The sequence below is a fragment of the Vulpes lagopus genome, chromosome 1, assembly GCF_018345385.1.
Source record: "Vulpes lagopus strain Blue_001 chromosome 1, ASM1834538v1, whole genome shotgun sequence".
In the NCBI taxonomy this organism is placed as follows: Eukaryota; Metazoa; Chordata; class Mammalia; order Carnivora; family Canidae; genus Vulpes; species Vulpes lagopus.
Genome location: NC_054824.1, coordinates 2,588,011 through 2,613,582, shown reverse-complemented (window position 1 = coordinate 2,613,582; position 25,572 = coordinate 2,588,011). Strand labels below are relative to the sequence as shown.

The window sequence follows — 25,572 nt, the reverse complement described above, 5'->3', positions numbered from 1 at the left end:
TCTCCCGCCCTCCTCTCCCCTTCTGTCCTCACCTCTAGCTGCAGCCTCCAGGACCCCCCCCCCCGTCTCCCCCCTCCCACCTGAACGTCCCCAGCGCCTCCGGGGTGCTCCTCGGCCTCCCACGGCGCCCACCACACACGCCCCTGTCCGGCTAGAGGTCACCGTGCAGAGCCCTGTGCTCTCTCGGCCACAGCTGCGGGTGAGCGCGACCTACGGTGGGGGCGGCTGCCATCCTCTTTGCTCCGGGAATATTCCTATCATAAACGGGATCTAAGGTCATATGAGTTTTGGGGGCAATGACATCATCTCTCAAAGTCATACTGTTAACGATGAAACGGATGCTACAAAAGAAACGTGTGTTTCTTCCAAGTTCCTCCCAACGCACGTCTGTCTGTCTGTTGCCTGGAAGAGGGGACGTTGCATTTATTCCCATTTCATCTCATTTCCCCAGATTTGGCCCAGCGTCGTAGCCGATACCGACCTTTCTGAGCCCTGATTCTAGCTCCTGTGTGAGTTACTCCTCAGTTTCTCACGTCCTCTGCGAATTTGATTTCCCGGATGCCACGGTCCCGAAGGCCCATTCCAGAAGTGCTTTCACCGGAGTAGAATTAAAGATAAATCTTACGGACATTTCATGTGGTCCCTAAGTAAGTTTCCTCTCTGTTAACTTCAGAAAGTTTTTTTACGAGCCTTATGAATATATTTTTCTTTTTTTTTTTTTTAAAGATTTATTTTATCTATTCATGAGAGAGAGAGAGGCAGAGACACAGGCAGGGGGAGAAGCAGGCTCCACGCAGGGAGCCCGATGGGGACTCGATCCCGGGACCCCAGCATCACACCCCAGGGCCAAAGGCGGCGCAACAGCTGAGCCCCTGGGGCTGCCTATATTTCTTAATATCATGTCACATTCCATCAAGATGAAGATTTCACTCACCAGGACGAGTGTTTAACTTTTTGTATGTCGGGGAGGAAATCCAGCTTTCATTTCTGGATTGCACAGAAGGACCAAGAAGTCATTTCCATTTAGGAGTCTGCGGTGCTATAGGAAATACTCGAGGCAACGGACGAAGCTCGGAGAATCAGAGGATCCCAAACAGCCCCGGAGTGCTCGGAGGCCTTGGAATTGTTGGCAGATCAGGGGATTGCTAAGGTCTAAAACATAATGAGGGGCAGCCCGGGTGGCTCAGCGGTTCAGTGCTACGTGACCCCGGGGTCCTGGGATCGAGTCCCGCGTTGGGGCTCCCTGCAGGGAACCTGCTTCTCCCTCTGCCTGTGTCTCTGCCTCTCTCTCTCTGTGTGTCTCTATGAATAAATAAAATCTTAAAAAAAAAACATAATGAAGGGGAGAAAAAATTCCTTCCCAAGACCTGTGCACCCCGGGCTCTGTCCCCGGCATTGCTGTGCCGCCTTAAGGGGGGATGTTAGGAAGACCCGAGCCCACCGCGGGGCGATGTGACGTGGGAACGGGCAGCCAGACTCCGGCCTCCCGCGGACCCCAGCTCACACTGGTCGGGAGGCCCGGGGTGCAAACGGGTACGCGGTTGGCTTGCCTGGGGCTCGGCACGAGTTAGCTGCACACCCGGCTGGTGGGAGGTGCCCCTCCGGGAGCCACAGGGATGCTTCCACCGAGAGCAGGACCGGCCTTCGGCCAGGCCGTCGTCACGGGCCAAACTGCAGCTGGGTCTTCCCTGGGGGGAGCTGCCGGCACTGGGTTAGGACACGCGGGGCCGGGTGGGGGGGGTACGCGGGCAGGTTGCCGTCCTGGTGCCCTTTCCCCACTGACCGACCAGAGCAGCAAGGTCCCCGCTGACCTGTCCCCCACCTCGCGCGCAGGAGGTCCCGGTGGGAAAACCAAAAGCGGCAGCTGCGGTTTAGGGTTCCTATCGACAGGCCCCTAAAATGCGTTCACACCTAATTCCGAGAAGTATTCAACATTTCGGTGGGCGTCTGGTGGGCTTCGACGCGTTTACGCTCGCAATTCCGTCGGAGACCCCTCACCCGGCGTTATCGCCTGAACGTTCAGGCCGCGGCGCTCACTCCTAGCCTATGGCCTCGCGTCTCGGACTCCGGCCGCCTGCGGGCCTGCAGGCTCAGGCCTCCCGGGAGCTCCTCCCCCGCCCGTGACACCCCGGCTGGGGTACGCCTCTGTGTGCCTGTCCCCACGCGTCCCGGCGGCAGATGCCCCTGCAGCTGGAAGGACCCGGAGTCGCCCGGGGCCCGAGCTGAGCCTCGCACCGGGGGACCCTGCGGCGCGGGACGGGCGGCCCAAACCTCCAGCTCGGCCTGCAGACCTCTCACAGTCTTACCTTGATGAGCGCCCCATGGGCCCCCCCGCCCCAGCAGCCTCCGTTCACCCCTGGTGAACTCCGGCCACTCATTACTTGGTCCACGGTCCACGCACCTGCCTGGGACTAAATGCCGAGCCTTCCTCACGGGCCACGACACTCTGCGTTTCACTTAAGGTGGTGTGGTGCGTCCTTTTTGAGGTTTTTCTCTTTCCCAGAAGAGTCCTCTCTTTTCCTGTCTTCATGCCTTGACCCACCCCGTGTTCTTTCCCTGGGAAATGTCCTTATCTTACGCTTGGGTGTCCAGGTGCCCCCTTCATGAACTTTTCTCTTACCAACTGGAAGTGATTTGTTTTCCTCCTCAGAACCTCTGGACGGATTCACTGCACCTGCCCTGTAGGATGTATCAGTTCTCAAACTAAATGGAAATGAAATCGGGATTACAGAAAAGCTGCCACTTCCCATTATGCGACTTCCCATTACATCCTTTAATCAGATTCCCCGAATGTGACTCTCCCCCATTCACCATGCAGGCGAAACGGAGCACCTGACACTGCTGCAACAGGTGATGATCAAACCCTCGGGTTTCCTTGGATGTCACCGGTTTATCCAGGGACGTACATTTTTCTGGTCCAGCAGCCGACTGAGGACCCCACATTGCACCGACTTGCCAGGCCTCCCTCGCTTCCTCCAAACTGTGACCCTTCTTCAGCCTGGTCTGACCCTTCGTGACCCGGACAACTTTTTACCGTCCAACGTCATCACACGCGTACACGGGGGTCTCCTCACTCTGCCACGAGCTTCCCTGAAAAAGGACGTGTCACTGAGGCCTGTGTTTGTCCCCAGGAGCACATGGTAAGAGCTCAATAATCACGACCCAAGCATGTGTCAGAAACGACCGGAAAGGACAGTGACCATCTCCAGGACTAGATGGCTGTGGGCTCTGGGAACTGCAAGTCACGGCAGACGTTGGAGGACCAGACTGCAAGATCTTAAGACGCAGAACTCTCTTTGCAGAGCCCGTACCTGGGCCCGTTTTCTGCAGAGATCGCTGGCACTAATCGCGGCACCAGGGTACCTGGCGGCCGGCAGGAAGGGCAGCTGCGGCCTCGGTCTCAGCATCCAGCACAACAGTTGTCGCATCTCACTAAACACAGAGACCTCACTGTCCCGTGCACCGTGCACACATCACGGGGCTAAAGAACTGCTCCTTCCTCTCGGAACACCTGCCTCTCTGTCCCGTAAGAGACGCAGGACGGAGGAACTGCAGTCCTCGTGCCTGGGACCCTGAGCCTCAGCCGGCTCCTTCGCTGGCTGTCCCTGCAGGTGCGGACGGTATGTCCCGAAGCCCCCACCGTGGCGCCAGAACTCGCCTCCTCTTTGCTGTCTCCGGTTGCCCGGGTTCCCCGATACCGTAACCCACCGGGCTCCACCGAGACCGCTCGTCCCTGAAACCAGGACAAAGCTCAGCCGACAGGGCCGTGCCTGCTGTCCGCTGTCCTACCCCCTGGCTGTCGTCCTTGGTCACGGCAGCGGCTCCTCCTGAGTCGCAGCATATTTCAGAATCGAGCCCGCTCCCTGGCCTCAGACGCGCTGTGTTGCTAACCGCGACGATGGTGCCATCCGCCCGACCCCCACCTCCTCGCTCTTGCTGTAGAGACTGGACAGGGGCGTCCCCCGCTGCACCTGTGAGCTCCGGCCTGCCAAGGAGTCGTCCCCCCGCCCCCGGCTCCTGGGCCACAGGAGCTCTGCCTTGTTTGAAGGGCCTCTAACTACTGACGCCCCAAGTAGGACAGGTAGGACGTTCCTTCAGTTCGCTTCTCCCCTGCATTCGCTTCCGATCTTTCACGAAGGTTCAGAAATAACACGTGACGGGGCAAGAAGAGCTGAGCCGCTGTCGGTTGGGTTTTGACTGCAGCACCGCCCCCTCGGTGAGGGGGAAACAGGCCTCGCAGGGTCCCACGGAGGGGTCTGGACATCGGGCTTAATAGAGCGTGAAGAACTCATTAATAAATCACCTCCTGCTAGGTCAGCAAATAAAGCTGGGTGTCCTGGCGGGACCCCGGGGTCGGTGAGCCGGGTGCGCCCTGCACGGTCACGGCTGCGCAGCTGGGCTGGTGTCCCACAGGTGCGCACCTCCAGGGCCGCCGACGGGGAAGCCCTCCCCCCGACACCTGCCATCCCCGCTGGGCTAGATCGGCTCATTGGCGCGGCTCTGGGCGGGACGGCCTCTCCGGTCCCCACCTGCCCGCGGACACCGAACCGGCGGTGCGCCCCGCGGTGCACGCAGGCAGGTCCGTCCTGCAGGCCCTTCTGGACGGACGCCGCGGCGCGACCCAGAGAATCTTCAGCAGAGTCCAGAAACAGCTTCCATTAAAAAAAAAGAAAGAAAGAAAAAGGGAAGAAAAGAACGTGCAGCGTGCACAAGGCACTCATTCCGGGGCTCCGGGGTTCCGGGGTCTGGGAATGGGAAGCCTGCCCCTTTCCAGCTGGAGGGAGATGGCAAGGCCCAGGGGTCCCTGAGCAGCACCACTGGTGGGCAGATGCAGGGCTGGGGGGTGGGGCGTGGGGGTGGGGTGGGGGAGGGCGGGTGCAGGACAGGGGAGGGGGGGCGGAGGCAGGTGCAGGGGCTGGGCCAGGGCCACATGGTCCTTCCCTGCAGCCCAAGGCAGCCTCCACTTCCCAAAGCACTCCCCAGGGTTGCCGGGTGGCGGTGGCGCTCGTGCTGTCCAGCTGCTGCCATGTGCAGGGACAATGCCTGCTGGCCGCCCCCTGCTGCACACCTGCTCCACCCCCGCTCCACCCCCTGCCAGCACACCTGCTCCGCCCCCTTCCCCGCACACCTGCACCGCCCCCTGCCCGCACACCTGCTCCGCCCCCTACCTGCACACCTGCTCCACCCCCTACCTGCACACCTGTACCGCCCCCTGCCCGAACACCTGCACCACCCTCTGCCCGCACACCTGCACCACCCTCTGCCCGCACACCTGCTCCGCCCCCTGCCTGCACACCTGCTCCACCGCAGCACGCACACAGGCGGTTGGAGGCACCACATGGACGAGGCACCTTGGTGGGCAGGTTCCTTTGGGCTCAGAGGCCTGCGCGGCGCCCAGCCCCGTGGTGTGGCCATGATGATGGTCACCGCGTCGCCACTGAGGCCCGGCTCCAGAGGCGCAGACGCCTGCGGAAGGACGCGTCTCCCAGTCCCTAGGCGCTGGCCCACAGGGGCAGGGCACGCACCCAGCCGCACAGTGACACAAAGGCTCGCATTGACGGTTTCCTCACTCCCGGGCTCATGGGGTCGATGAAGACGAAGGGGCGGTCAGGGCGCCAGCCGCTGCGTGACCAGGTCTCATCCCTGCGACACGGAAGCCGCGGGCAGGAGCCTGGCCTGGCCCTGCCCTTCTCTCCAGGCCTCCTCTCCTGCAGCCGAGGCCCCAGTGCTCAGCGGCATCTGGCAACCAAGAGACCGACACCGGCAGGTGGCGGTGTCCTAGGCCCACCAGGGAGTGGCTGAACCCGGATCCCAGGGACAGGGCCTGACTGCAGGTGGCATCCCCAATCGCCGCTCTATACAGGCTATTCCACGAGCCCCGATGCTACGGGCCCCTCCCCTCCTCGCCCCCGTGAAAATGAGATGTTTCTCAATGCCAAGGCGCACGACAAAGTAAGAAAGAACTTTCATCTTGTTACCTGAATACGTAAGCAGTTCCAGGCTCAGCGACGAATGTCCTTGACATTTACTTAAGTATATACGGGTCTGAATAATTTTCTTTGGAAAAAATAAACAATACTCGGAACCTAAGCGTTGAGAATGTTGATGCTTCTGGAAAGGAGGGAAGGCCGGGTGGGAGGGTGCGGGGCCTCCCGGGCAAGCCGGAGCTTCCGAAAGGATGATGGCATCTCCTGATGGGCTGGGGTTTACACAGACGGTTCTGGAGAAACGAGGCCCTGATGAGGCCGGGAGCAAGGTGGTAGTATTTGCCCCCTGCTGAGGATGAACCACCCCACTCTCCTCTGTCGCCTCCAAATTACTGGGGAATGTACATGAATACGACTTTGGGTGCGAGCTTTTGCACCAAACTATTATGAACTATTCACACACGAAATACAGAAAGGGAATTCCTCACGGCCACGTCCATCCGTATAGAATTCCTATTTATTACTGACTCTGTGTAATCGGATTTCCTCTGGCATTTCCATGCCTCTGTGCTCTACTTCCCCGGATAGACTGAAAGCTCTTTGCGGGAGGAAACTGCATTTGGTGTTTCTTTGTGACCCTTTTGAAAACAATTCTAGTTTCCACGGTGATCGATTTATTATGCAAGTCTGAACTCTAGACAAAAGTGTGTAAATGCAAACGCTCATTCACAATAAATGTGGTGCCTCGAGGCACCATTTCCAGCTTATAAGTATCTGGATATTATCTTACATGATACTGTCTGTCAAACCCTACTTTCAATCACATTACTTTATTTTTTTACCAATTTACATAATGTGTGAGAAGACAATGAAAAGCAAAGGTATATTCAATTTTATTCGGCTCGAGAGGCAAACTAAGACCCTCTGATCACCTAGGTTTACACAGAAGAGTAGTCTGGCCCACTAATTCCCTTGGTTATCAGAGAACAATTCATCTATGAAGTGATTAAAAAATGGGGGAAAAAAATGTTCCTTTGGGAAAAGAATATGCAAAAAATGTGGTGCCTTCTAAATCACATACATATTCATGGAAGAGGGGGAGAGGAGCAAAAAAAAAGGGATAGAAATTTCCAAGGACATCACTAAGGGCTTCAGACAAAATGAATTCAATCAATCACAAATAAGCATAAATCAGTTATTTTCACAGCTTCCTCCCTCATTGGTAATCTGAAAAATATTAGCTTTGTATTTTCCTAAATATCCTTTCCTGTTATTGTTGAAAATAATAAACAATTAGTCTAAAATGCCTAATGTTTGAATGCTGATAATTAGCCACCGCATTAACAAGACCAGATGTAGTTTTAAATTGTAATTTTCCATTAGGTTTACTTATTATAAAAGACTTTAACCGAAGGGTGTTTTAGATGCCGGAGCACATAGAAGATACAGTTTTTAGCCTCCTGGTCCTACGAGATTCACAAGTGTCCAGTAACAAGTAAAAACTGGGAAACTCTACTGTGAACCTCATTCACTATCAGACAAAAACCATCAGAACCTCGGTAAGTTCACAAAGTACTCGTTACGTCGGCCGGACCGTGGGTACTTCCAGCTGTTCTCCATAATCACCATCATCAATCATTTAGGGCCGTGTACCTACTGCTGCACATACTTTATAATTCACTTTACATTTAAATTATATCGGTGGAATAAATGAGATGCCTAGAAGTACGTATGAAACCTCTATCCTGTGCCATGAGAAACCTCAATTTTGTCACTATTTAAAGCCACGGTTCTGTCTTTCATTTCAAGCAAATTTAGAATCCATTTGTGAGGACCAAACACAGAACGTTGTAAGATGCATTATTATGCTTAAACTAGAAGCTGTCTTAGAAAATTAACTGATACTGCTTTAATTGTTTACAAAATTTTTTTTTCTTTTTTTTTTTTTTTGGCATATGAAACTCCCTGGGCTTGGCAGACAGAATTTTTTTTTTTTTTTTACGCTTTTGGTTGTGTTTTGAATATATTTCCTCTCTGCTCTATTAAATCTACTGAAGTTATTTTCCAATGGGTTGCATAATTTTCCCTTCTGAGGGTTCAGAGAGTTCTCACATGACTCCGCATCATTTCCTAGGGACGCCAAGGGACGCGGGGCCCAGATGCTACTTACGCTGTTTTCTAAACTCAGCATTTTACTATTTTTAACTTTCTCCTTCCACGATTCATGGGAATATAATGCAGTCGTATTTCATTTGTGCTCTATAGGCTGACGAATATAGGTAAGTGAGTTCAGGGCTTCGTGAATAATTTCATTTATTTTTCAAAGAAAAAAAAAACCTCTCAAAAATTATTCTCGATTTCTTCTTTCTTTCTTTCTTTCTTTTTTTTTTTTTTTTTTGTCATTTCTGGTGGGGCTACAGTGGTCAAGTGAGGCAGGCCATTCCGGGAGCTCAGACACACTCACTGGGAAGATGACGTTGCAGAATTCAAAGGAAGGGTCGGTCAATGTTTCTCATTTTAAAGCTAACATTATTTTCGTAAGAAGCACTGGAAAAATCTCGGGTAGAGTGATGTACCCGGAAACACACTCGACTGGGATTTTAAAGAATGGATTCCTGTCCCAGTCCTACCACTAACTGGCTTCCTGGATCTGCACACACCGTCTAACCTGCACAAATTAAGTACCTTCCCTGGGACTCCGTTTTCACACCTGCAAAATATAAGCAGTTGGAACACCATTTCTGGGATGACTTCCAGCTCAAACAGGCTGTGATGCTACAGCACTGGTACTTAGCACCCGTAGTACTTGAGGATCCAAGGGAAAATGATTCTTTTTTTTAAAAAAAAAAGAAAGAAAATAATTCTTAAAGTGACATCACAGTATGAAAACTGACTATGGGTTCCTTCTTTTTTAAATATGTACTCAAATTTAGGGTTCCGTCCTCATTTTTCTGAGAATCAGGTCAGAGTCTCATCTCAAGTGGTCATACCTAGGCACCTTCAAAATCCAGATTTGTTCTAAAAGTTAATATATTCTCACGTGATGTTTGGATCTTTCTGAACTCCTGTGGGACTGCTTAACATCACGGACAAGGACCGTGGTCACAGTTGATGCCATCACTTAAAATTACTCCATAAATGACAAACTCTCAGGACAGAAGACAAAAAGTTCATATTCAACACCATTATTTATTCTTCACTGTTTGAGCCCTTGGGAAATCCCACCGCATTCCCTGGGGAGCGTCTGTTAATGAAGATCCCCTAGAACGAAAGGGGGCAAAGCGCTCGAAGGCTCAGACGTAGGCAGCCCGCGAGGTGGGCGGCTTTGGTTCGGGGAACCCCCCAGGTAGACATCCCACGTGAGAAGGTCGGCGGCGAAGCCGGGCACTGACATTGGAACATCTGGGAAGGTCCTTTTTTTATTTTTTTTTATTTATTTTTTTTATTTATTTATTTATTTATTTTTTTGGGAAGGTCCTTTAGCAACGATGCTCCCTTCCACGCCCACCCACATACTCCGGCTGTGAGTGGGCCGGACACAGAAAGCCGCGTGTGGGAAGAGCACCGGGGACCTGCAGCGCGGCCGGGAGCCCACGGGCCTGCATCCTGCCCTGTCCCTGCCCCCTGCCCCCCTACCCTCCTGCCCCCTGCCCGTCTTGCTTTCTGGCTTCTCTCCTTTGGGGTCCCTACTGTTACAGAACTCGCTCGTTAGGATCCGGGTTTCTTGCCCGCACGCTCCCCCCCTTCAAGTGCCAGGCTTTGCTCACTCGTGCATCTCAAGCCCTAGCGCAGCCTGGCACGGAGACCTACCGACCCAGCACTTGCTGAGTGAAAGAAGAAATGACGCTCGCGCTGGGTTATAACATGCGCAGCTACGGCTCCTGAGTCTCAGCTGGAACCTTAGTACTTCGTATAAAAAAACCCAAATAACGTTTCAAGCCAGTATAGTTTAGGAAGTTCATACAGGGCCCGGCTAGACATTTACGTCCCTCGTCATAAAAATCAATCCTCAAACTTGGCAGTGTTGAGCAGGCGCGATGGGAACGCAGTTGCCACGGCCTGGTGCGCGTAGACCCTGCGGAGACCCTGGAAGAGCAATTCGTCGACGGGCACAGTGAATTACCTGAGCGCGAGCACGGAGATCGAAGAGTCTGTGGTTGCAAAATACTGGCTCTGACACTCATCTCATCTATTTGATTTTAGCCGACTTGATGAAACTGCCATCTAGAATTTTCTTATTCAAAGGATGAAACCAATACCCTAGGTAATGGGCAGTTTCCGTAGTTCAACTTGCATTTATTACAGACGTAGGTATTCTAATATCAGCAGGCAAAGAGGAGCTTTGAGCAATCTTTACTTTCTCAAACAAATGTAAGGAAGTTTTGGCTTCACATGGTTGAGGCCCAGTAGGAGAGAAAGAAATTAGGCCGGAGAAAATTGATGTAAATTAGAAAAAACTCTGCTATCTAGGAATAAAACGCTATTCGGAAATACCATCGTTTCGTTTACATTTCTTTTTGCTGAGGTAATAGGTCATAAAGGCCGATGTATTATGTTTTTATTTTTGAATATTTTTCCCTTTCTATTTTAATACGAGTGTCACCTGCTAGCGTATATGACGTTTCTTCACAATTTTAGGTCAGAAAAAGTAAGCTTTTCTCCCGCGTGATTTTTCATGCTCTACAAAGTTTGCCATCACAAACCGCTTTGCATTTATTATAAATAGGTATTACATTAGAAAAGCTACTCAACTGTATTCCATTTCACTTGTGAGGCCCAGCGGCTTTGCATGATAACCCAGTGGAGTCGCTGGGACTATGTTTGGAGGAGGTGTTAACCTGGAAGGGAAGTTTCCCAGGTGTGCCTTCTGGACGCGGGAGTCTGCAAAATAAGAGCAGGAAAGCCGCTGCGAGGAGGATGGGGAACTGTGATAATCTGCATTCCTAAACCGAATGAAAATTTCTGCTCAGTGGAAACCTCCTGACCGCAAAAACTCTGAAATTATATCCTGCTGTTAAGAATACCTGTTGGGGTGGGGGAAGGCAGAACGGGCCACTTTTCTTTAACTCGAGTAAGTTTAATGTACACACTTTCCAGTCTTAGTGGAAGCTATGGTTGGTTGGTTGGTTTCCCCAAGACAAGCAACTTGGAAATCCTTTTTGCTGATAATGAAAAAAAAAATTATTGCCATTAGTTAAGAACTTAATTTTTGATTATTAGGTGGTTTTGTCTTTGATAAAGAAATATTTTCTCTTGAAAGTAAATTTCAGCATATGTGTTTGGCTTTATAACAGAAAAGGTGACTTTTTGGACTTAGTCCAGTGCCTAAAATGTGGACGATTTGTGGGATATTTTTTAGGAGTTAGGTTTATTTGCTGAACAAACTCCTTTAGTAGCCCTTAAAACTATTATTTATTTATGATTGTATACCTCATTATTGGGCATTCACTACAAAGTTCCTCTTTCATCTTAGTCAATGCTTTTCGGCCCTAAATTTCACCTTTGCTCTTTTTTTTATTTTAATTTTTCTTTTAAGATTTTATTTTCAAGTAATCTCTACAACCAACATGGGGCTTCAACCCACAACCCCAAGATGAACAGTCACATGCTCCACCGACTGACCTGGCCAGGGGCGCCCCTAAATTTCACCTTTTCTGATATTAAGATTCTAACTCCTAATTTCTTTAAATTGTATTTGCCCACCCTTTCATTTTCAAATTTTTAAATAATTTTGTGTTGGACCTATCCTTGTATGCAAGTTTAGAACTTGGTTCTGCACTGTAATCTAATTTAAAATAATTTCTCTTAAAGAAAAAAAATGTATTTTCATTAATTAATATGAAAGGGATATTTTTTCACAATATTTTAAGTTTTCTGTTAAAGGTTTTGAAAATCATTATATGGTCAGTTTGCCTTAATATTTATATATAGCTTCTTAAGCATATTCAACAGGATGTATATTTTCTTCTAATTTATAACTAATTTTTAAGTTCACGTAATAACATATATATGAAGTTGGTAACTTCATGTAATAACCTTGATCTTTTATATCTTTGGAATATTTACGATTCCCTATGATGAGTATGGAAAAAAGCAATTCTTTCTTCTTTCTCTTCCCCATTCTTTGTGACCCAATGTTGGACAATAGCATGACTTTCTTAATGTCTTTTTTTCCCCTACTCTTAAATACTTCTATGACTTGATTTGTTAGGTGTAAAGGATATTCACTGATCCTAGATATGGAGAATAAAGCTATAAGCCAATTTAGTATATGCACCAACTTATTCCTGTTGTGTCCTCCTGATTTTTATTGGTTGCTTTAGTTCTATAAGATGTTACACTTGTCTGCTCTGTCACCCTCACCTACATATGTATTTCAGGTTTAGTTTTAGGGTTAAATAGGTTCAATGCTCGCGAGCAGTTCTTCCGCAGTCATTGCCGTATTCACCTCTTGGTTTGGTGGACTCCGTGCTCCAATGGTGGCCCCCAGGAGGGCTCACTAATAACAGCATTTCCCGAGTTCCTCTATGCTCAGAATATTTGGTTCTTGCTTTTATACTCTGAAAGCCAGATGGACGGTCTGCCTTTGGGACCATTGGGACCCACCTTCTTTCCTATGGTGACCGTGAATTCATGACCTCCCAAGGCATCTTACTGCATTGTTAGAGATCTCAACTGTTCCTAGGTGGCCTTTGTTTCTTCTTGTAGCTTTTTCCAAAATTGGTCTCCTTGAAAACTTCCAATGGAGCTGCCTATAAATTTTTTTTTTTAATTTTTATTTATGATAGTCACAGAGAGAGAGAGAGAGAGGCAGAGACATAGGCAGAGGGAGAAGCAGGCTCCATGCACCGGGAGCCTGATGTGGGATTCAATCCCGGGTCTCCAGGATCGCGCCCTGGGCCAAACGCAAGCGCCAAACCGCTGCGCCACCCAGGGATCCATTTTTTTTTTTTAATTTTTTTTTTTTTAATTTTGGAGCTGCCTATAGACCCTTCCACATAAACCCCCAATCTAGGCTAAAAGTACTAAGTCAAGGAAGGAGAATTCTTAAGGCCAAAATCAAAATGTCTCCAAAAAGTCTTTGAGTAGACTTAATGATTTGCTACTCAGTAACAGATTGCATCTCCCTTTGTGCCTTCTCCATATTACCATTTTTTTAAGATTTATTTATTTATTTATTTGTGATAGACATAGAGAGAGAGAGAGAGAGAGAGAGAGAGGCAGAGACACAGGAGGAGGGAGAAGCAGGCTCCATGCCGGGAGCCCGATGCGGGACTCGATCCCGGGACTCCAGGATCCCACCCTGGGCCAAAGGCAGGCGCTAAACCGCTGAGCCACCCAGGGATCCCCCATATAGCCATTTTAAAGCAAGTTAGAGTAATCCCGTCAGAGCTGGAAGGGGCCACTGGGATCATCTGCTGCAAGGGCCTTACTTTAGCATGAAGAAACTGAAGCCCAAGGAAAGCTACGGAGAGCTCACCAAGCACACGCCATCACCAGGAAGCTGAGTCTGACCTCGAACCCCAGAGATCCCCTGGCAAAGGTTCGTTTCATTTCACTGAGTCCTTCAAATGTACGATGATCAATTTTTGTGTGTGGTGAGAACATTTAACATCTGCTCTCTTATGTGAGCTGATGGGTATGTTAACCAACCAGATTTTGGTAATCATTTTTCAATATATATGTATATCAAATCATCACGTTGTATACCTTAAATTTACATTATGTTATATGTCAATTACATCTCAATAAAAAAATACCAATGAAAAAATACAATGATCAAAAGTGTTTCACGGCACTTAAAGGACTCATTGTACGCCCCACGACGTAAGAAAATCTACCTAATGGCTGCTTGAAAATTATGATTTCATTTCTCATTCCAACTACGTACAGAGCATAGCTGTATTAGAGAATCTTCAGAGGGTTTGCTGTTCATTTACATAAATTGTCACTTTCATTTTCTGTTTCTTGAAACTGAGAAACTTCAGATAAATGTAGATTTGTCTTCCTACCCTAAACTCTCTAAACCATCATTTTGAAATCAAATTACACAGCTTATGCTTAAAACATAAGGGCCAGATTCTATCTTCAAATACACCACCCACTCTCGAACAGCAGAATTTGGCCCCAAAAACCCATTAACAAATATTGTCATTAAACTAAAGAGCTAATTACTTTGGATTCAGACAGAATGAACAAAATCATAGGCCAACCGCAGCTGGTAGTAATAATGGTGAGACTAACCGTATGTTACACTGGAGATTTAAAGAACAAAGATGTATTAACACTAATGTAACCAAACATATAAAATTATCCTCCAAATGGAGCAAACGATTATAGTTAGAAAATTCTTGAAAGCACGTTGGAATTATCTGATACAAGAAGTAAAGGATATTTCTAAGGAAGTAATTGTCATAATTTGAAATTATCAGTGTTTAATGGAGAGGAAACTTGAAAATTTTTCGTGTATTGCAATATCTACTAACAAAGAGTCATATCTAAAAATCATTTTGATCTAACTGGAAATACTGTTCTTATATCTAAATCAGTTTAATACTACAAGATGCAGGGCAGCCCGGGTGGCTCAGTGGTTTGGCGCCGCCTTTAGCCCAGGGCGTGACCCCGGGGTCCCACGATCGAGTCCCACATCGGGCTCCCCGCATGGAGCCTGCTTCTCCCTCTGCCTGTGTCTCTGCCTCTCGTTCTGCATCTCTCTGTGTTTCTCATGGATAAATAAATAAAATCCTTAGAAAAAAATACTACAAGATGCAAGAGTTTCACTTTAAGGTTATTTTAAACAAATATTATCAGGACTACCCTATAGTTCTATAAAAGTAAGTTTCCCAGAAAACTGAGTGTTTTCCCAGCCCTTAAAGAATATTTTCAAATTACATTAATAATACATATTTTAGAAAAAGTTTTACATACCCCGAGAAGCAATAAAAATCAACCATAATTTATCAGTGGAACATGACCATTAATTGTATTTTGATACATATCATTTCAACTTTCTTCCTACTCATCTGTTGTCTTTTTAATAAAAATAGGACCACATCCTAATATGCTCCGTAACTTGTTGTTTTCTTTTCTTTTTTTTTTTTTTTTAAAGATTTCATTTATTTATTCATGAGAGATACACAGAGAGAGGCAGAGACACAGGCAGAGGGAGAAGCAGGCTCCCTGCAGGGAGCCCGATGTGGGACTCAATCCGGGGTCTCCAGGATCATGCCCTGGGCGGAAGGCAGGTGCTCAACTGCTAAGCCACCCAGGGATCCCACTTGTTGTTTTCATGTTCAGTGTATTATGGGCATTTCACCCACATCAATAATTATACTTTTACTACATAAATTTTAGTGACTTTCCACCTTCTTAAATTAAGAATAATAAACACATTTTCACCTTTTTGGGTATCTCACAAATATCATTATTATGCGGTTTCATAAGAACACTCCCACTCTCCAGAGACTCTTACATAGTTAAATCTCCTTTCTCCTGTACTAAATGATCCCAGATGGCTCTACTGTTCTAAAGCTGTATCTGACCTTTAGCTCTTTTTTCTCCTTCAAGATCAGATTTCCATATAAAGCTGACCAAACCTGAAGTAGACCTAAATTGGCTGTTTTCATTTTTAGATTAATGACATGAAAGGTTATTTACTGATAACTAAAATAAGTAATGGTTTTAATTTCAATTACATTCATAAGTGCTCAGGTATTCTCTTCACTTCCTCAACTTTCATCTTGGATGAAAATTTCCTCCTACACTTCCTCACCCAAGAAATCATTATTGAAAAACATCTGCTTAGTTTCTCTTTTCAAAAAGTCACACCTCGCCAGACTGATGTTGACTGCTCTTTGTATTAGCCTTTATACAGCAAGTTTGGAAGAGAAAAAAGTGCTATTACATATGAAGGGACCAGAGTAGAAGATCTTAATGGTCCATCTTCTGCTCTAAAACTTCATTCTTCTGTGCTTTAATAAAGTTTATGTAATTTATTCTTTTGTTGTGTATTTTGCTTCCTGAGTGTGGAGGCTATCTCACTCAGGTTCCCTGAAACTACACGGTAAGTTTTCTTTAGGGAGTCACAACTTAAGACAAATATGCCAGTGATAATGAACGTGACCCACTTGAGGACACTATTTCATTTTCTCTCCACCTGCTCCTCTGCAGAGGAAATAGGAAAAGAAAAATAAGAAAAAGCAGAGTAGTAGTTTCTATGTTTCTCTGAAATAAAAATATTACAGAAGATTTGCACCAAAAGCTATATTAAGTCTTCCTTGAGAATGTCTTTGAACCATAAGCTTGAATAGTATCTATTTGAGGATTTTATCATTTGGGTACTACAAATTTTAGGATTTTATCATCAGCTGTGGCAGTGAGAGCATTGCCTATTGAGAATAATACTGACAACAAATGCATGTGAAAATTCATTATTACAGTTAATCTAATTCTGTAAATCTTTAGATTACTTGAAAAAAGTGCTATCTTCTTTCATGCATATCTGTATTCGTTTTCTCTGTGTAATACGAATAACTAATATGTGTAGCTAATTGCCGCCATGGGGATATACTCTTTTTTCCTTTTGATTAAGGGTTTATTTTTGCCATTTGGTATTTTATTGACAAGAAACTCCTTAGAATATGAACATGTGCACACAAAGGCTGACAGAGAAAAAACATCTATAAGCCTGAAATCCAAAGGCTTTTAATTAAGAACTTCGCTCTTCACTATGAAATAGTATCATGTTGTACCTTTAAAGAACCATCACAATTTCAGTGTGAATTTGCCTCTACTAATCACTTTCATCCCTGGAGCAAAAAAAGCAAACTTTTCATAAACTTAAAATTGCACATAATAAAGATGAAATTGCTAAGTGAGATAAAGAAATAAAGGGATATTCAATAAATGTACGTGCAACCTGTTATAAAGATATCACATGATTTAGAAGTTTTTATCCGCAAAGGACAATGAGTAGCTAATGATGTGTTAAGCAGATCTGTTCTTCTGAAAACCTAACCCTGAGTTTCCCAAATGAAGAGAAAAAAAAAGAAACAAAAACCTTCAAAAATGAAGAAATGCTTAGCCGACCCTGGGAATAACTCATTATTTCTATCTTCTTAGATAGTTCTTAGAATTCATCCAATAAGCATAAACATCTGAATAAATTAAAACATTACAGAGCAAAGAGAACCAGCTAAAGACAGCGATGAGTGCATGTTCACTCTGAAAGCAAGACAGGGACCCCTGGATTTAGTCCATCATACTGAACTTGAAAAAGGAGTATCGAAGAGAACTAACAATTCAACTGGCGGGGGGGGGGGGGGTGTCAAAAAAGGAGCACTAATTTAGCACCTCGCTGCTAAACGTGCCTCCTTATTTATTCTTGTAGCTGAAGGAAACAAACAACATAAAATCCCATTTAATATAAAGTTTGAAAATTAGAAGTGTATTGTTTTGAATGCCAGCTTCAGCGTTTCTCAAAGGCCCAAGACCCACCTCCATCAGGAGCATCTAGGGGTGAGGAAATAAAAACGCAGATTGCTGGGTCACATCCGAGATGCAGGGATTCTAACCCTCTGTGAAATGTGCCCAGGAATCAGAGAATTTTACAGACCCTTTCCTCCTCCATGTGACTCTCACGCACATTATAATTTGAGAACCGCTGTGATGGTCACGACTTTCGTGTGTGTGCGTGACACTGATCCTCAGTTATCGAGAGTACCACTGCACCTTGCTTGTACTTACACCGACGGGACGTACAACAACTTTTCAAGTTTGCATTTTATTTTTCCCTTTTGGCTGTAGAACTGTACATAGACGGCTGTGTTCCTCATATTCAGCAACTGCTGAACTTCTACTTTGGCACATATTGTTAAATATATTAAATACTCGCTTTAGATGTAAGCGAGGGTACACAGCAATGTGCGTTACCTCCCAAACTCACTTACCTTCAAATCCTCAGGCTTCTTCAGAAAGTTCTGAGCCTCTATGACGGAAGTTTTCAAGACGAATATATGCAGCGGCTTCTCTAATATCCACGTATCTCAAGTCTGGCCAAGGAGACTCCTGAAGCGGACATCAGAAACACCATCGAGAAGGGAAGACACCACTGCTGGAGCCTCTGGGTACCTGATTATCTCTGAACAGAACAGAAAAACAAGCAGTCGGTCACCTGAAATTCAGAGAATCTGCTACGGAGAAGGTTATTTTCAGTAAACTGGCAGTGTTACTAAATTTAAACTTGGCCTGGGTTTGCTGCTCTCTGATTTAGCACAGTTGTCATTTAAAATTTCATGTCATTGTGAAGGCAGGATCGCATGATGCTGCTGCCTGCGGAGGATTCTGGTTGAATGCATATGGCTTTAATTGACTATTTCTTCTAAACATTGCATCAAGTGGTATTACTAATTTTATTTTTGATATGCAGATGCCAGATTTTGGTGCTGAATTTCTTTCTAAGTCAAGGTTGATTAGCTCTCTTGGAAATACATCCCTCCACGAGCCTCTATCACACCCCATAAAAGACAAAATGTGATACTTTTACAAAATCCCAGTGGAATCATCTGGTACGTTCGCTATATTTTCTTTCACTTGGGTAATGCTTGCCAGGATAATTAGACATAAACAAAAATAATATCCTTTCTCATCAATATGTGTTGCCTCCTCGGGGAAACCAAAATTCTAGCACTTTGCTGAATGAGTTAAGCAGACATTGCTAGTGGCTAATGGAAAAAAGAGACTGAAACATCTATTTTTAAAACTGGTAATTGACAAATGCAAATATTCTCCTCAAGGGTAGAAAAAGCAACATATACAGATTAATACAACATCAAATACAAAGTGACAAGAGCGTAATATAGACGTCCGCAGAGTGCACTGGAAAACAATAGTTCTTCATGGAAGACTTTAAGGACTGAGCACCCAGAACCCACTCCCCACTCTCTCCCTCTTGCTAAGTCTCACAAATGCAGAAGAGAAAATCAAACCGAATAAATGTTCACTTTCCCAGTCCCCCCGCTGCTAAGAATGCTTGCAGGACTCCTTTCTGGCCCGTGAGCTATGGGAAGTCATGCCGGGCAAAAAATGAAGGCAAACACGTGCTTCATTGAGGAGACGATTCCTGTCCCCCTTCTCTATTCCACACAACTGCTTGCCCTGCGCCAGGATGCGGTATTTGCAAGGAGAGCAGTCACTTTGTCCCCGTAATGTAAAGCACAATGATGTTCTAGAGAAACACAAAGATACAGGTCGTCTGTTAAAGAGCAGCTGACTCAACCCTACTTGGCTGCTGCTTCTGGAATTCTGCTTGTCTGAACTACCAGGTTTTCTGCTGCTTGCTAACAGAGTCACTGCAGGTTGACAGAGCGTTGAAAACAACATTTGTTAAAAGTAAGTGCCATTGCTATAACCGTGGTGCTAGCTGCCTCTCTACGTTAGGAGCTGCAAGTTCTCACTCCGTGGAGTCCGGGACAGCCGTCACGATGACAGAGGCTGGGACTTGCCTCCCTTTTCACTTGAGGAAAGCTGTACACGTGGGGAATATTGGATCACAGGGTAACGGTAATTCATTAGATAAGATGAAATGGAAAGTCTCCTCTAGAGCCAGGTTTGGAAGAAGAGGGTCCAGTATCATGGTTAAAAAAAAAAGAATCCCGTCTTGGCTTCAGGGCCAAAGCTATCACATCAGCTGAACTCTCGGTGGAAGAGTCTGAAATTCGATTTGTAAAATTCATTCTCACTATCTTGTGATGTCCTGTGGATTCTTTGTTTGAAATACTGTTCCATCAATCACTTCATTACTATCTTCTCTTCATCAGCATTTCTTCTTTTTTTTTTCTTTTTAAGATTGTATTTATTTATTCATGAGAGACACAGGGAGGGGCAGAGACACAGGCAGAGGGAGAAGCAGGCTCCATGCAGGGAGCCCGATGTGGGGCCCCATCCCGGAACTCCAGGGTCACGCCCTGAGCCCAAGGCAGACGCTCCACCGCTGAGCCACCAGGTGTCCTTCATCAACATTTCTTAACCATAGTCTGAGCTTTCACTATCTCTTTCCTAAACTATTGCTATAGACCCTTTGACAGATTCTTTTTCTTTTTTTCTTAAACATTCCGCTATGTCCTACAAGTGCTTTAAGATTTAGCTTCTTAAAACATTTCCTTAGATCCCTTTTCTGTACAAAATACAAGAGCTCCTTTTGGTCAACGGGATTAAGCCCAAGGTCCTTAACATTTAGAACTACTGGCAAGCACCCTGGGATCATGGGAGAACTTGCTGAACTTAAGTCAACACCAAGGAAAGAGGTGAGAAATAGAAAAAGAGGAGCTGGGCCTGACAGCTTGTTGTGTCATCTCTGGGCAGAATTTTGCTTGTAGGTGGACTACCCTGAACGTATCAGTTGTGTGTGCATTTATAAACTCATTATTATTATTATTATTATTATTATTATTATTCCAATCTGGTTGGTATCCTCTGTTACCTGCAACCAAAAAGACCTTTCCAATGCATTTACGTGTTTGTGTGTCTGCCGTTTCATTCATTTCTACTTCTCTCTTCTTTAAAAAGATCAAGGCCTCTTCCTCCATGATACATTCCCAGATTCTTCTAATTCATAGTGAGAGAATCCTAATTTAAAATTTAAACCACTTTACTAAAAAAACAAAAAAAAAAAAAACCTTTACTTTTCATTGTATATACTAATAATATACATTATTGTAGAACAATTATATAATAATGTAATAATAAGCTATCATTTCATCATGACTTCCAAATTTTTAGTTTAACAATTTCTTATCTCCAGGCTTTTATTTCTAACTGAATATATCCCGTCTCCACTTGGATGTCTTAAAGGCTCTACAACCTGAATCTGTCCATAACCAAACTCATAAAAACCTTCCTCTTAAGTGCAGTTTTCCTCTAGCTTCCTTTTTTTTTTTAAACAGCACCATCAACATTAGTTGAAGAAGACAAAAAAACAAGATCGTCGACATTTTAAAAAGGAATCAGACTAGATTTGATCTTTTCTCCTTCAGCCCCAGTATCTGATCATCAAGCCCTTTTGATTTTATTTCCTAAATAATTGTAAAGCCTCTCTACTTTGTCTGCCTTCTTTCTATATCCTCTTGTAATCCCTCTCCTGCTCCACTACCATCACCACCACCTTGTCTGTTGCCTGGAATGCTGCTTATTAGATGTTTTTCTGTCTCTTATCCCACATTTTTGTTTCCCTCCAATATTTTCTCTTTGTGGCATCTTGAATGACCCTTTAAAAACACACAGTGGATCACATCAATCCCTTCTTTAAAAACCTTCAATGGCTTTCCACTGTTTTTAGGGTAAAGAACAAGGCCTCATATCACGCAAACCCTGCCTGACGCTCCAACCTCATCTCCCCAGAGGGCAGTGACCATTTCTGTTTTTAAATAGCTCATGTTGGGGATCCCCGGGTGGCTCAGTGGTTTAGCATCTGCCTTCGGCCCAGGGCGTGATCCTGGGGTCCCGGGATCGAGTCCCACATTGGGCTCCCCGCAGGGAGCCTGCTTCTCCCTCTGCCTGTGTCTCTGCCTCTCTCTCTGGGTCTCTCATGAATAAATAAATAAAATCTTAAAAAAAAATAGCCTCATGTTTTAAAAACCCAACATTCAGCAGAGTGTTTAGCACCTAGTAGGCACCCAATAAATATTTGTTGAATGAACAGCTGCCTCAAAAATACCTCTTGAACCGTGAGCCACACTATGTTATTTTTTCTTATATATTTTATTTTCTGTGTTACTTATAAGTACATTGACAACAAAGAAGTGTCATATTTCTCTGTAACCTATAGCAGAATGCTCTGTGAGTAAGAGGGGTTCAGCAGGTATTCAATTATTTTGCTGTTGATATTTCTACTCTGATTTCCTTTTTAAAAGGTTGAAGTTCATTCTCTCACACAATGGATAGTTATCACCTGTCTAGAAGGTTAAAAATGAATAAGGGGAAATTTATTAAGTGCAAATAATGGAAGTAAAAAAATAGAAAACTTGTTTCTGATCACAATTCTAAGGCATTTTCACAGATTAATTAAAAAGGAGCTGATCTTCTGCATCTCATGGAAAAGCGTCACGTCAGCCCTGAGTTATGTGGACAAACACTCAAACATCATGTCTGTAATTTTCACTGTCACTTTTTTCGGATATTTTATATTTTTCTTTAGAAATCTTTACCTTTGAAAAACGTAAGCAAAACTTCAATACTTTAAAATAATTAACAGCTGAAGTCTTTTTGGGTAGGGACCGATTTTGGAAAATAGTTACCCCAAGGATACATTAATTGTTAGTTATTGGATATTCACCCGAAAGGGCAAAAAGAATTTCTGAGATTCAAAGGTAGGTATGAAATTTTAGCCTACGCCATAAACTGATATTATCTAAAATAAGAGAAATATGTCTGAGGGGAGCCTGCAGCGAGAACACACAGGAGCAACCCGAAATCAATGAAACAGGAGGACACAGGGATCCATGCACGTCAAAGGCTTTGGACTATCAGCTGTGGCCAGATAATGTCCAGGTTGGGGAATGGTAAACAGAATTAGGATTGAGAGGATCTAGAAGGAGGAAAGGCCAAGAAATGCAAAAGTAGACAATGCAAATGCTCTGCCTGAAAAAACTCTCGAGTAGGCTTAACCTTCTGTTTCTGAAAAATTAGTTGAAGTTTGCCCAAGGGATATTTATACACGAGATAATTGCCTTTGGGTTTCTATAGGCCTGTTGTTCAGTTATAAATATCTTCTAGTTTTCTCAGGGTATTGAATCTGTTACGGAGTTTGTAAAAATTAAGAAAAAAAAACGGCAAGAAATTTAAAAACAAAAAGGAAAATTTGTTCAAGAAACGCATTTTGCGAATGACTACAAATAGTTGTCCTAAAAATAAGGGAGCAGGGTATTGTACAATTTTTCCCTACGGTATTAAAAGATATTTTAGGAAACCAGTGATTCATGATTTAATAGTTAACTGCTTTTCAAGCAAAATAAGAAATCGTACCAGGATTTAGACATGATTTCTTTCTTTCTTTCTTTCTTTTTTTCTTTCTTTCATATTCTTTTTTTCCCCCTAAGTTCCAAGGGACAGGCTGAGGTGGCACTGTTCATTTTGCTCTTTAATAAGTAAAAGATAAGCTTAACTAAAGGATGGAGGGACAGATTCTTAAGCTCTTCCTCTTCACACATGCCTCTTTGCTGGATGAGGGAAAATGATTTTCAAGTGCAAAGTAGTTCACTTGCGAAACATTTCCATTTTATTTGTTAATTTCTTTATTAACTGACGAGATTAGATTTGTCCTTTTGCATGAAAATTGATACATGTTCTAAGATTAGAGTACAAGCCTTTTGTATTTCTTTAAATATCGGTTCTTCTGTTCAGAGTATGAGACTGCCAAAGGATGTCATTGTCTCTCTATAGTGCTGTCGTATAATTTTAAAAAACGCATGGAATAAAGATGTTTATTAGAGTGCTAAAAAAAAAAAAAAAAAAGCCCCAAACCGTACCTGCCCGTTTATGTGTACTTTGTAGGCTTTCCTCTCCATCTTGCATAAAAACCCAAGAAGTTTTATTTGCCTACCTCTAGCTCAAAGATTGGAACACCCTAGAACAGCAATGAAAATTAAACAAGTAAAAGCCCCGCACAAGACGTCCGTGATTACCCCGAGATGCTCCAACTTCTGTGCTGTTCTCAGGAAGAGGGACTCAAGACTTTGGGGACTCCCTCCCAATCCTCCATCAAGGAGATCTGGAAATATTGTCATCATAAGGAGGCAGGAGTGGGATGTGATTAGAGAAGCTAAAAGTATATTACATTGGGGAGAGGATGGCTGGATGACCGTGGTTAAAATGTTTTCTTTTTGAGAAGATCCATCTCCCGTAGAACAACTGGCACACAGCGTCGCAGAATTCCGCGGAACACGGTCGGGGCCCCACTAGCTTTGAGAGTAAAGGAGAAAAAGCAGGAGCCAGAGGTTGCCAGGCTGACCCGGAGGTCACGTTCTGATCTCCTTGTAGCCGCAGACGTCAGTCATTTACTTAGAAGAGTCCTCAGATCGCCTGGGGCCCGAGTGGCACATCCCTGGCGACCGCCCACGTCTAGCGGCCGGGCCCCCCGCGACGGCCTGGTGGGAGGACGCCCCTACGCTGGACAGAGTGGCGGAGGGGCCGCAGCGGTGCATCGGCCTCCTGGCCCAGGTACTCAGGCCCTTGGAAGTCTGGCCAGAAGGATGGCATCCCCCCGATCTGGCTCCCAGGTTGGTCCCGCAGGACCTCAGCTCCGGAGGAGTGTGGGGACGGCCACAGCGCATCAGGGCCCCGCGACACGCTGCCACCTGTCCTGCTCTTCCTAACACTGGTCTTTACTCTGTGGTTCTGCAAGGGACATTTTTTTTTCACGTCCTTTAAAAAAAGTGATCATTAAAAAAAACCTGCTATTCTTGAGTTCCTCGCACTACAGTGACGGCTGCTACAAATCCTACACGATTCACAAAAGATCCTCAGAGACACGCATGTTCAGTCCGATACCGGAGACCGACAAGGGGTTGAGGCTAGCGTGGACACACCTGCTCTGCTCATCATGTGTTCCCATGTGTTACCTTTGCACTTACAAGTGTTTCCTTAGTCCAACGTTTATTCTTCACTCCCTCCTACTTTAAGCCGTAATTGTTGATGTATCTGCGCTCGTTAATGAGAGTTGAGGGCACGGACTATGCCGTCCACATTCTTCGGTCCCCAGTAGACTGTCTGGCTTACGGCAGATGCTGGATGCAGGATGATGATCACTGCACATGAGATTCTGCATGAGTGCAAAAGAGAAAAATGTCTCCAGCCTTTATCTACTATCATTTTCATTTATTTCTGGAACTGGCAAGACAGGAGATTTGCATTACCTCTGAGCAGAGGCACGATGCAGCCAGATACGCTTTTCCATCTCTCCGCAAGATAAAATAGATGCCACGCAACAATTGGTACTGCGATTTTAGGCCGAATTGAAATATTTTAGACTTTGATGGGCTCAACAGATATCTCCACGCAGAAAAGATAGATGTCAAAGAACAGGAAAATGTTTAACTATCTCTCTCTTCACACTGCTAACTGTGAGCCATGTGACCAGGGCTGTTTTCTTGGGGTGTTCCTTAGGAAGTGAATTACGTCTCCTTTATATGATGAATTTAAAAATGGGTCTACCTGTGCTGAAACGATTTGAGATGTCTTCCGGCCTTGTGAAAAATGAAAGTTATAAATGTGTTCCGAAAATTCCTCACAACAATCAAAGACTGGCTGATTTTGGGTGGAAGGCAAGGTCGGTGACATTGAGAAATGTAGGAAATTCATGTGTTGATTTATCCTACTGCACAGCACGGTGGTTTTTTTTTTTTTTTTCTCAAGTGTATTTGATGAAAAAGAAAAAAAAAAATAAGAAGCATGATTCCTCCCGTTAATGTTCTCAAGGGAAAGTTCAAACAAGTCCAAACTAAACAAGATATTAGTGCTGGATTGTTACGGAAATTGCTCTGAAATGGGGCTAGGTCATGTGGCTTCTAATTCAGGCTCTAATGGCCTGAGATACATAGTTCCTACCCAAAGGGTTCTTTTCTTTTTACGAGTTTACGTATTTATTTATTTA

The 25,572-nt window shown here is 45.0% G+C and overlaps 1 protein-coding gene across 2 annotated transcripts in view; it reads right to left on the bottom strand.

The window, feature by feature from the left end:
* HS3ST5 (heparan sulfate-glucosamine 3-sulfotransferase 5) overlaps window positions 1-25,572 on the bottom strand; it is a 255,255-nt gene that overhangs the window by 137,614 nt on the left and 92,069 nt on the right. For both annotated transcript variants that reach the window (XM_041756147.1, XM_041756156.1), the window contains exon 2: window positions 17,876-18,066. The gene's annotated coding sequence lies outside the window, so the exon portion shown is untranslated. The remainder of the gene's footprint in view (window positions 1-17,875; window positions 18,067-25,572) is intronic.